Here is an 11,211-nt window from a genome sequence, read left to right as displayed (position 1 = left end):
CAGAGGTCCAGATAGATGACATCTGTAGCCCTTCCCGTGTCCACTGGTGTAGTCACTCCATCATAGAAGGCCACTAGGTTAGTCAGGCAGGACTTGCCCTTGGTGAAGCCATGCTGGCTGTCTCGAATCACCTCCCTGTCCTCCATGTGCCTTAGCATAGCTTCCAGGAGGATCTGTTCCATGATCTTCCCAGGCACAGTAGTGAGATTGACTGGCCTGTAGTTCCCCAGGTCTTCTTTTTTTCCCTTTTTAAAAATGTTTCTATGTGAGAGAAAATGTGGACATTATTCACCTTCATTGCACTTACTGAAAAATATGTAAGTCATAGGAAAACAGGTTTTCTGGGGGGAAAAAAAAAAAAGTTCTTCCCCGAAATGTACAGTTAAAGAAAATGCTTATCCAAGTTAAACAAAGGAAAAAAAAAAAAAGGGAAAAAAATTGCTCAATCAGTTGTTCATGGTGCATAGGCACAAACACTTATGCCAGTGAAGGGGGACAGCAGGATAAAGATGGAGTGAAGCTGAGATTGCTGCTTCAGAAGGCTTTACCAACTTAGGCTGGTTTGAGGTGTATGTGAGTGACAGCTTTACAGGGCAGCTTTGGCTAATAATCCTCACCCATCTTCCTTCTCTTTACCTTTACTGCTACTTTCCTTGCCCCTCTGCAAGCCTGCTTAGTTCACTAAAATCACAGAAAATTACTCAGCACAAAGTTGGTTGGTTGCTTTTTTTTCTTTGTCTGATGTTAATGAGTTAGATTTGTTCAGTGATGGGGAGGAAGAAAGGCTGTGTAGCTAGAAGAAGGAAAGGGTGAAATGATGGGGAGTTAAGCGCTGGCATGGGGAAAGGAAGGTTGCTAGACTTTTCTCTGTAGCAACAAGTTGTTATATCAGCTCTGCGTCCTGTGGATGGTAGGCTCAAGGTGGATAAGGTGATGTGACTTAAGCTGATGTAAGGGCTTCCCATCACTGAGAGGAGATAAGCTTTCCCTGCTCGCATGATCCCCTCCTCTCCCTTCTCCTGTTTTGCTGTTGGCACTCACTGGACTTGTACAGAATTGGTTCATGTTGCTAAGTTGGCAAAAAATTAATCCAGACTAAAAATACATGCTTTGGAGCTAGGTAAGGAAAGCCGGGGACTGCAGTCAGGATCATGTTCAGGGAAGACAAAGGATGGGGAAAGAGGAGGGGGATCCTTCACTTGCAGTAGTGGTAAGATGGCAGATCAGCTCAATCATAACATGTAACATCACCCTCAAAGTGACAAATAGAGACAGCAACAGATTCTTAGTTGAATAGCTCTGAGCTAACATATTCTCTTATATGTTTTTTGTAAAACCAGTCATTCATATAGCATGTACAGTTAACAGTTTCAAAATGCAAACCAGGACACTTTCATGAAAAACCTTTTTAGACATATAACCTATATACACAAGGATTTTAAAAATAATTTAAATATGTATTGATGCTACTCTCAGCAGTTTGTAACTGAGCAAGTAAAGGACAGTTTATGCATATTTCCTAAAATGCAGGATTTTTTCCCCCAGCATTTTAGTCTTTTAAATGACTTTATCACAAAGCACAGGATAAATGTCATTAGCATTCACTTTCAACAAAGAAGTGACTTGATTGTTGTCTACATTCATTTAATTTATCACTCCAAGCAGAGACTGCACCACACTGATTCCTAGTAGACACAGAGTAATTTCTACGTACTAAGGAAGTGTTTTGCCCTGAAGAAATTATGTGTGGCTATTTAAAAAAAAAAGAAAAAGTTTTGATGTTGATCTTTAGAGCAGCAATCTTCATACAGAACAGGAAAACCCCTTCTGGGGTGACAGAGTAACTACTTGCTGTGAAGAACGTTCCTTTACAGTCTCCTAACTCCAGTTAGAGAATGGGGAAGGGTGAGCATCCATAGGCTCTGAAACCTATCCTGAAACAGGAACTAATTATCCCACAGATCTAAAATAAAATAAAATAATTTAAAAACAGTATCTGGGATAAAGACAGGATTCTACTACATTATGTTACAGCAACAATCCTTTGGAACAACATCTGTGAGTTCTTATATATTTGTTATACATTACAACTTACTTCTTAGATAATGTGGAATGCTTTTTTGCAGGGTTCTCAGAAAACACAGAGTAAAGAACAAGCAGTGGAAAGAAAGTATTATGTGCATCTCTAAAAAACTATCAATATCACCATACTTTTCTAAAAAATATCATTTTCACTGCTAATTTCTTTACTCTGTATGAGCTAGATGTCACACATTGTGGGACAACTAAAGACAGAGAGGAGCTTTGGGGTAGTTCAAAATACGCTAGTAAAACATTATTTTTGCTTTCAATGGGAATTAAGTATTTTAATTCTACTGCATTTTTAGCAGGCTAGATTTTTAAAAAAATTTGTCATAAGAGTATACAAGCAAAATGAATTTCTTAAGTACGCCACAGAAAAGATTAGCCAAGGCATGTGCATTTTTTTTTCTTCCAGCTCAGCTGACCATGAAGATTCTGAGGAAACAGCTTTTAAAATAAATTAATCAGGAAATCCAAAATCAATTTACAAGGTGTGGCTATTATTTCACCATAGCCATGTGCTTTTTAGTTTAGCTATGGTTAATTCTTTTAGGTGAGGTTTTTAAATACATACATACATACATATATACATACAGAGAGTGAGGGATAACAACACGAGTAATAGAGGGTAACTAATTTCTAATGTAGGGGCTTTATGTTTGTCTCAAATTTATGAGATGTACACACAGAAGATCACAATTTATTAGAGATTACATCTCTCCATTGTCTGTGAGTGATATATTAACAGTACACTCCATTTTCATTCACAGTCTCGTTGGAACGTCTCAAAGGTTATTGTAGGATCATGCCAAATTAAAGTTTTCCTTCTATCCCTGAATCAAAGCCAGACTATGCAAATTTTGTTTTTCAGGTCCATCCCACAGTCAGATGATAATATATTTATGAAATGTAAGACCTATTTTTAGCTGAATATTTCATGTTTAGGTATTATAGGAAACAAAGCACACTTAAGTTAGAGGGCAGTATTCAAACCTTTGCATCCCAAGTCACAATTTTCCCATGACTTTTCCTTCTTGCTAAGTAGACTAATTCACAGACTTGTCTCACATGCTAGACTAAGCTAGAAATTTTCAACTAGATTTCAATTTTTCTTCAAAAGTATGACTCGGTATCATTTAAATTCAATTACACTTTTGGTGGAAAAAGTAAAATGATTTGTGTTAAAAACTTACTCACTGCCTTGATGACTATGTTTTAATTCATATTACAGTCAATGTTTGGACTTTACCACTGCTCTCAGTGAGATGTAACACAAGGCTTAACAATGATATATCTTCCTTTTATATGAAATTAGAGTTACCACAGTTTTGAGATATACTTCAGGGCAAGTTTTCAAGTAATGCCATGTGGCTGTAATGCTATCTGCAGACTGTTAAAGGTTTTATATTTTAAAGTATTTTTTAACACGCAGTGAGTGCTTTGCTTTATACAGACTATCCTAGCCAAGAGTTATTTTGCTTAATTCTCTCGAGGTAGTTGCTTCTTGTTGAGAACAAGATGAGTCATACCTGGTGGTGCTAGAGTTTGTATCTGTTAAAACTAAATGGTTTACTTCTCTTAGTCACCTTATCAAATTACATAGCACTTTTCTTAAGTCAGCAATGTTCACCTTGAGCAGATCAGGGAGGAATATTAGAAACTGACCTATCAGGTAGCTGCCCCTGTTCAAGAGCAAAATTGGAAATTTTTCTCCTAATATGTAGATGACCCCCTTGGGTTCTTGCTTTTTTTGATTATTCTTTCAAAAGATGTATCCTTTCTGGAAACTAAAAAGGAAGGAGTTAAATGGAAGCTGGAAGGAGCTTATATGAAAACAAGAGATGACTCTATTGTAGTGGAATTAATCAAACATGGTGATAAGATAGACATATCTAATTTCAGAAGCTACAGAAAGAATATCTTATCACAATTGCTTCAGTGACCTCACTTTTTAACTTTCAGAGGAAATGCCTTCAGTATGCAACCTTACACTGAGGAAAAAAGAGCCAAAATAAGTAGACAGAACAATATTATTGAGATTGCCAATGGATTTTTTAACAGAACTTTTTTTTTACAGTCTCTGCCTCTTATAAAAACAAATCCAAATCACCAGTTAGAGGAATTTTAGACTATTTTTGTTGCAAAAAAGTTGTATAGGCCTACATAAATCATGTACGGCTATGAGTCTCAGTTCAGAAACCTGTTCATAAGAGAAATGGCAGCATCATGTCCAAACTCCTGTATGGTACACAGGAATGCAAACATACAATTATGCATGCTTGTATAAATAAAAATGGCATTATAAACCTTTTTATATGCAATATTCAAGGAAACAAGTTTTGACAAGAATAGAATAACAGTAGGACGTTTTATCTTGCAGTCCCTTAGTAGTTTCAACTAACCATATGGTCAACCTCCAAAGTAGTACAGTGATTCAGCTGAACTCTACTTTTCAGCTGGATCTCAACAGAGAAAGAAAGGGTGAAAGAGAAAGAAAAACCAGCTCAGTTGTTGTAGGAACAACAACATGTTGTTGTGGCAGTGAGATTTAATTACTATCTATATTACAATTTCAACTTCTATATAATTAGGAAAAAAAAAGGTGAAGGCAGTGATCTACAAATAGACTCTTTGAACAGACTTTAGAATCATGCTTCCTGAGGAAACAACAGAAAAAACCAGACTGGTTTTATCAGCTGCTCCTGTAATCTAAGACTAGATTTTAGTGTAGAGATCTGATATTCTGATAAAATATTTGCTAAAATCCCTATTATTTTCTTGCGTTATTCCAAATACAAAAGAACAATGTGTGGCCAATAGTTGTATTTTGTAACTTATATTTTGTGACTTTTTTCTTTAGGGGGTGACACTGAAGCAGGTTCAATCCTTCCTGACTTCTTCAAAGATTATATGCAATTCCTTTTCTGTGAAAATAACAAAAATAGCATTAGGAATAGTTTCTTTCCTCAGATGTCTGCTAACCTAACTTTGTGTTCCTACTTTTCCCCTGGAAATGCCTTTCTGCTCCTGTTTATGGCAGTTCGTATTCATTACAATCTTATTCACTGTCTTCTGGCCTTTGTCTTGGATTTCTCCATCGGTAATTATTTCAGCGCACATGACATAGCTTCTGACCAAGCCTAGCCATGCTGCTTGATGAATCCTGTGGTAATTCCTATTAATACCAGGTATCTTACTACTGAAAGAGTTGTTATTGCACTTTTTATTTGGTCTGAAAGAAGAGTACTTAGCACCTCAAACTCCCTTTAAACAGTCTTTAATTTATTTTCTAGCTCTCCAGATCAAAGAGTGCATGATGGAAGTTTTCATACACTGCCAGAATAAAAATATTTAGATAGGTACTTGTTAAAAACCTTCAAAAGAAACTAATTGCTAGAAACTTAACTCGCACTGACTTGCAACACTAGTGAGGCTTCTACACAGATGCTATCAGCACTGTGAAACACCTCTAAATAATTTTGATAAACCTGGCCTTGGAGAAATATTTTCTTGCAAAATTGTTTTGCTCTTAACATTGAATAAAATTTGGTAGGTACTTTTTAATGTATTAAAATAATATAGACCAAATGGGAGTTAGTATACAATGTCACCAGTCTGAACTATAGCTACAGTAGATGATTCTTTAATATTGACAGGCATAAATTAATAGACATTATGAATTGATTAAAAAATGGGTAACTACTATACCAAAGCTGTTGCACACAGCACTCTACTCTTTTGCTTAAATATTTTAGAATGTAAGAGACAACCAAAATATCATCAGAGTTGAGATGTCAAACATATAGTAATGCCTCTCAAAGAAAAGAAATGTAGTTACAGTTTTAACGATAAAGATTTCACTTTAAACTTTTGGAATTAAAAATAGAAAATTTCCTACTGTAAGTGCCTGAAGTGCATTTAACAGCAATCCTACTGTTCAGCTTAATGACCCTGTCAGTCCAGAATATTAAGCAGTTTGATTTAAGTGTCTTAAATATGATGTAGATCTAAAATGTTAATGGTAAGCAAGAGTTTGGAAAATGTAATAAGGGACACTTTTCCTATATAAAAATCTTCTAACTATCATCTGCTATTTGCTTAGATTATGAAAGATGGTTATTAATTATTATAGCTTTGATTTCTAGGGACTAAAAGAATTCAAATCCAAAATTTCCACTGTATTTTAAAATGTTACAAGATGTTCTTATAAGAATCCAGAGGTTCTTCACATTTACTTGCTGTCACTCAGCCCTCCTTTCATTTTTTTGCTCATCTTGACACTCTTTTAAGGAATACTTTCCTCAATTGTTTGATCCACCACTGTGGTTTGACTTAGCAGTCTTCTGATTAAGTCACTGCTTACAAATTGAGGATTTAACAGTTCAGATGCCCTAACCTGCCTGTGCCACTCTTGCATCTATAATCTTATTGCTGGCAGAAAAGACATCTCTCCATGTATCAGACACCCAGCTCCAGAGTCATTGCTCCCTTCTTTTTGTCATGTTGGTGTTAGAGAAGGCTATACCAGTTTTTATACTTATTGCTTGTCAAAGACATGACTTAAGCAACTGTAAGCTTGTATGCAGGGACCAAAAATGCACTTTTCTGCAAATGTGCTGATCACTGATACGTTCAGGCATCTAAAAGATTTTGGAAATATAATCCTTGGTATTTTTATGTTAAGTAGTTTAAGGGTAGACACTGTGAATTGTTGATGGCTAAAAAGCAAGCTCCTTGACTTAGAAGATGTTGTACATTTCATTTAAGTAATGTAGATTTATGGTCATTTGAAAATTAACAGATTCAGACTTCTTTCAACTGAGCATACGTTGAATCACTAACCAACTTCCAGGTCATGTGACAGGAAAATTAAATGGATTTACAGGGGAAAAAAAAAGGAAAAAAAAAATTGTACTCAGAATTCTATGTCAGGACTACTATGATTAAATGATCAGCATTATTCTATGTCCCTGCAAACCCACTAAAGAACAGTGGTGGGGGACAATAAAGTACATCAGAATTTAAGCCAATTTTCTTCGAAATGTAGATCACTTGAAAGGATGTCTATGACTCCCAGAGGAAAAACTTCCCAGGTGGCCTGCTGCATTACTTCAATGATTTGAATCATCCTTCCAAAGGATACTGGAAAAGACTTCTAGTGTCTTTTTGTTATGTGAGGATTCAAGTCCTGTAAGCACTCATGGGAATTTCTCAAGTAAATTCCGTGCAAATTTAGATGAGAATTCCTCTTTCCTTATATTCTTCAGAATGGACTGTTGTTTCTTTTTAAATATCAACAACATAATAAATCCAGCACACATCTTCACTATTTGATACCACCTACACAGCTATAGGCATTACTACAGTATTTTGAATTTCATACATAGGGGTATTTACCCTTTTTTATTTAAAAATTATCTTGTGGCTTTACTCCATATATTGACTCATTGACTTTAAATTGGACATTTTAGTAGTCATGCCACTTACAGATTAAAGAACTAGTACACCTTCTTTTTTTCTTAGGAAATGATAAAAAGTTAATTTTTTACGTAACTTTTTGCCAGAATCATGGAAGACACATTTCCTTTAGAAAATCTTTCAGCAGGTAATGTGGCAGTGGGATTTAATTACTATTTATATTACAGAAGTCCATAGATACACAGTTCTGGTTACAGGATCTCATTGTGGTAGATACTGTTGAAACCAAATTCTCTCTTCATTCTCAAGATAAGTACCTTCTGGGCCATGGCAGTGCAAAATACCCTATTCTTCTCAAGGTTGTCCTAGAAGGCTGAACTATTGCTGATTGTCTGGGTAAGATAAGCTTACAATGTGTTTCTCTTGTCTACAAAAAGCTGACTCTAAAATAATTTAAGCTGGGAATCAAGTAATAACTTTTGGTCACCATCAGCATGGGAAAGATTTGAACTGATGACTTAGATAGAAACATGCTAAATTCCACCATCAGCCACAATATTGCAAGCTGTACAATGAAAACAAAACAAAACAAAAAGAGACTTTCTGTTGTGTGGGTAGTGTGCTTTAAATGTGAAAGAGTCTTCCTAGCTGTGGCAGTAAGCAGCTTTGAGGTAATTGCTATTTTGTGCTTCAGTTCAGAGACAGGCGTTAAAATGAGTCATTGGCTTCTGTTTCTGCGTTCTGAGCTTGCCCCTTTGCTTGTATAGTTTTATCGGTTTTAAAGGGACTGTGTACTGGCACAGCTGCTCCCAGTAGAATAGGATATGCAGCATAGAGGAAAAACATTCCCACATATTTTCCTGGTAAAAGGTGACTTTGTATACAATTCAAGCAATTAAATCCTATAATAGCTTTAACTGCAAAATATTCAAAATACAATAGTTCATCTGGTGATTATACGGGATACTTGGTGTTTACAGTTGTACTTATTTATTTGTCATTTTGATTAAATGCATACTTTTTAAGGAGAAGTCTTGCTCTGAGGTTTCAGTTTTTTCCTCTTTTATGTTTCTTTTCAATTTACTGTTGAAATTTATGTTAGTCTTGACCACTCTTTTAGTCTGTCATGCATGGGTGAGGTATTAGCCCAAATTCTGCTGTGGGAACTTTCTGTGCTTCAGCTGTTTTTAATAGGATTGCATTTTTAAAAAATAAGTCGTATACTCATATAAAAATTTAGATAGAAAACTAAATTACATCAGCAGTGAAAAATCATATGACCGAAACATCAATTCTAATTTAAAAGCATTTCTTGAGAGAATGCAAAATGTAATTCTATTGCTGAAGTGAGGCAAGGCTGTTCTGGGACAAAACTAATATAAAAGTCTGACAAATATTGTTAATAATCCACTGATATGTATAACTGATGAGAACAGTGTTGACAGCACCATATTGCAAAAAAGAATCATAGCCTGATGGGAACATTACAACCCACTGGTAGAAACATGCAAAAGCCTCTAATGCTGTTAGGGTTGCCACCATAGTGATGGACCAGATTCTCAGGAGCTGACATCTTCATAAATCAGAAGCTCTGCGGTATCACAACAGGTCCTTGGTTTGACTAATATATGATTACAATTGAGGACTGTAGTACAGTAGAAATCATGCTAAGCAATAACCTATCCATGCCATTGACACTCAGTAAGTCTGGCTTCTTCTTCTACAAAACAGTCACTATAAAATCCAGCTAAATTTAAAGGCCATTTAAGATTGAAAAACGATACTGTATGTGTCTATCAGAATTTTCAAGTGAATTGACTTTTTAATGACATAGTAAATCGTGTTTCCTACATTATTAAATTAAACACTACCTATTGTAAAGAATATTTGCCCACTTAGAGATGGGTACCTACATAATGGACATTTACATATGGATCTCCTTGTATGAATTTCTGCCCCATTAACAACATATGTACATATATAGTTCCATATTTCCATTTTAAAAGCTGTAATTAAAGTGTAAATATTGTTGGCTAATGTAGTTGGCTGTCAATATGCACTTGTTATGGAAAATTTGACATATGTCATTTAATAAGAGAGCATAACATGTTATTTATAATAGAATTATGTAGGAATATGGTGTTCAGCTTAAGACTTATTTGTGTATCGTTTTGTAGAGTTATAAATGTTGTGTTGCTGTATAGCTTGATTTTCTGATCCTTGGAAGTCAGGGTACAGTAGCTACACTTATTTTCATAGGAATCAGTCTGATCGCATTATGATGAAATACATTTTTCTAGTGAGACTTTCACCTTTGCATCTCTCGTGTAGGCAAGGTAAGATCTTATCCTCTTCCAGTTCTTCATTTTAAATGCTCGGGTTTTTTTGAATGACACAATGACTACCTTATGCCCTCTGGAAACTTAAACTGTCTTTTGAAATTAAGCTTAACGTGTCACTTAAGGAATGGTTTTATTTTTTGTATGTAAATTAGGGCAGAGTGCATTTTTGTTAATTTTTAATAAAAATGAATGTCTGGGTAGAGGACTACATTATCAAAGGAATAAATGAAATTACTCTTGGAGTCTTATTTTATTTGTAGTGATAGAATATGTCTTTGTTGTTCTTATTTACCTAGACTAGCACTTTATTCCATAATTGGTGCCTTCGTCTTCTTAAGTAATTGACTTTTCCTTCATTAGACAAAGAAATGCATAGCTTACACAAAGTCCTGGATATAAGAGAGGGAATAGAAGTTCCTGATGTAGCAGACAGGAACACTCACAACCCTTGCAAATGGGAGACGTACAGACATACCAATATGATGAAAATATTAGTGTATAAGAGGCAATTCCTGACATGAAGACGGCTAGCTAGACATAGTCTGTGGAAAGACTGGAAGGGATGCAGCGTGTCCTGTTGCAAATAATGAACTCATGCTACAGTCTACAATGTGGGGACAGCCATAAGCTTGATGTGCTACTCACTGCACTTGGTAGAAAGGCTATTAATTTCAGATACTGCAGTTGCAAACGCAAGTGCTTCCAATCACAAGAGAGCAAGGAATGCTCTTCTATTCCTGTAATATTCATTGTTCAGTCTACATAGCAGTCATTCAACAAAGGCTTCTAGTATTGCAACAGGAATGGCTTAAATTTGAGGAAAATGAAGCAATTCTTTTGTTTATAGCTTGTGTGTGCAGTTTTATGTGATTTTATAACAGAAATGAGTACTACTGAACACTTTAGTACATAATTCTCTACTAAGAAACCTTGGTGTTCGGTGCCGAACAAAGTACACTTTACATGCTTAGAACATTGCCAGTATTGCTAGTCATAGAATCATGGAACCTTAGAAAAATATTGGTCAGAAGAGACCTCTGGAGATCATCTAGTCCAACTCAAAGCAGGTTCACCTTCAATGTCTGGGACATTGTCCAATTAAGTTTTGAATATCTCCAGCAACAGCGATTCCACAGCTCCCTTGGGCACCTGTTTGACTGCCCTCATGGTAAAACCCTGTTTCTTGACATCTAGCTAGAACCCTCCCACATTGCAACTGGTGTCCGTTGCCTCTTGTCCCATCCCTGTGCACCTGTGAAAAGAGTCCCGTTCTACCCGCTCTATGCAAGTCTACTCAAGTCTATACGAAGCCCAACAGTTTTGAAACAACTTTAGTGCTTATGATTGTGACAGGCACTGTACTCTTCAC

This window comes from Aptenodytes forsteri, unplaced genomic scaffold (genome assembly GCF_000699145.1).
Source record: "Aptenodytes forsteri isolate BGI_AS27 unplaced genomic scaffold, ASM69914v1 Scaffold207, whole genome shotgun sequence".
Lineage (NCBI taxonomy): Eukaryota > Metazoa > Chordata > Aves > Sphenisciformes > Spheniscidae > Aptenodytes > Aptenodytes forsteri.
The sequence above is the reverse complement of the archived record's forward strand: the minus strand, read 5'-3'. Positions refer to the sequence as shown.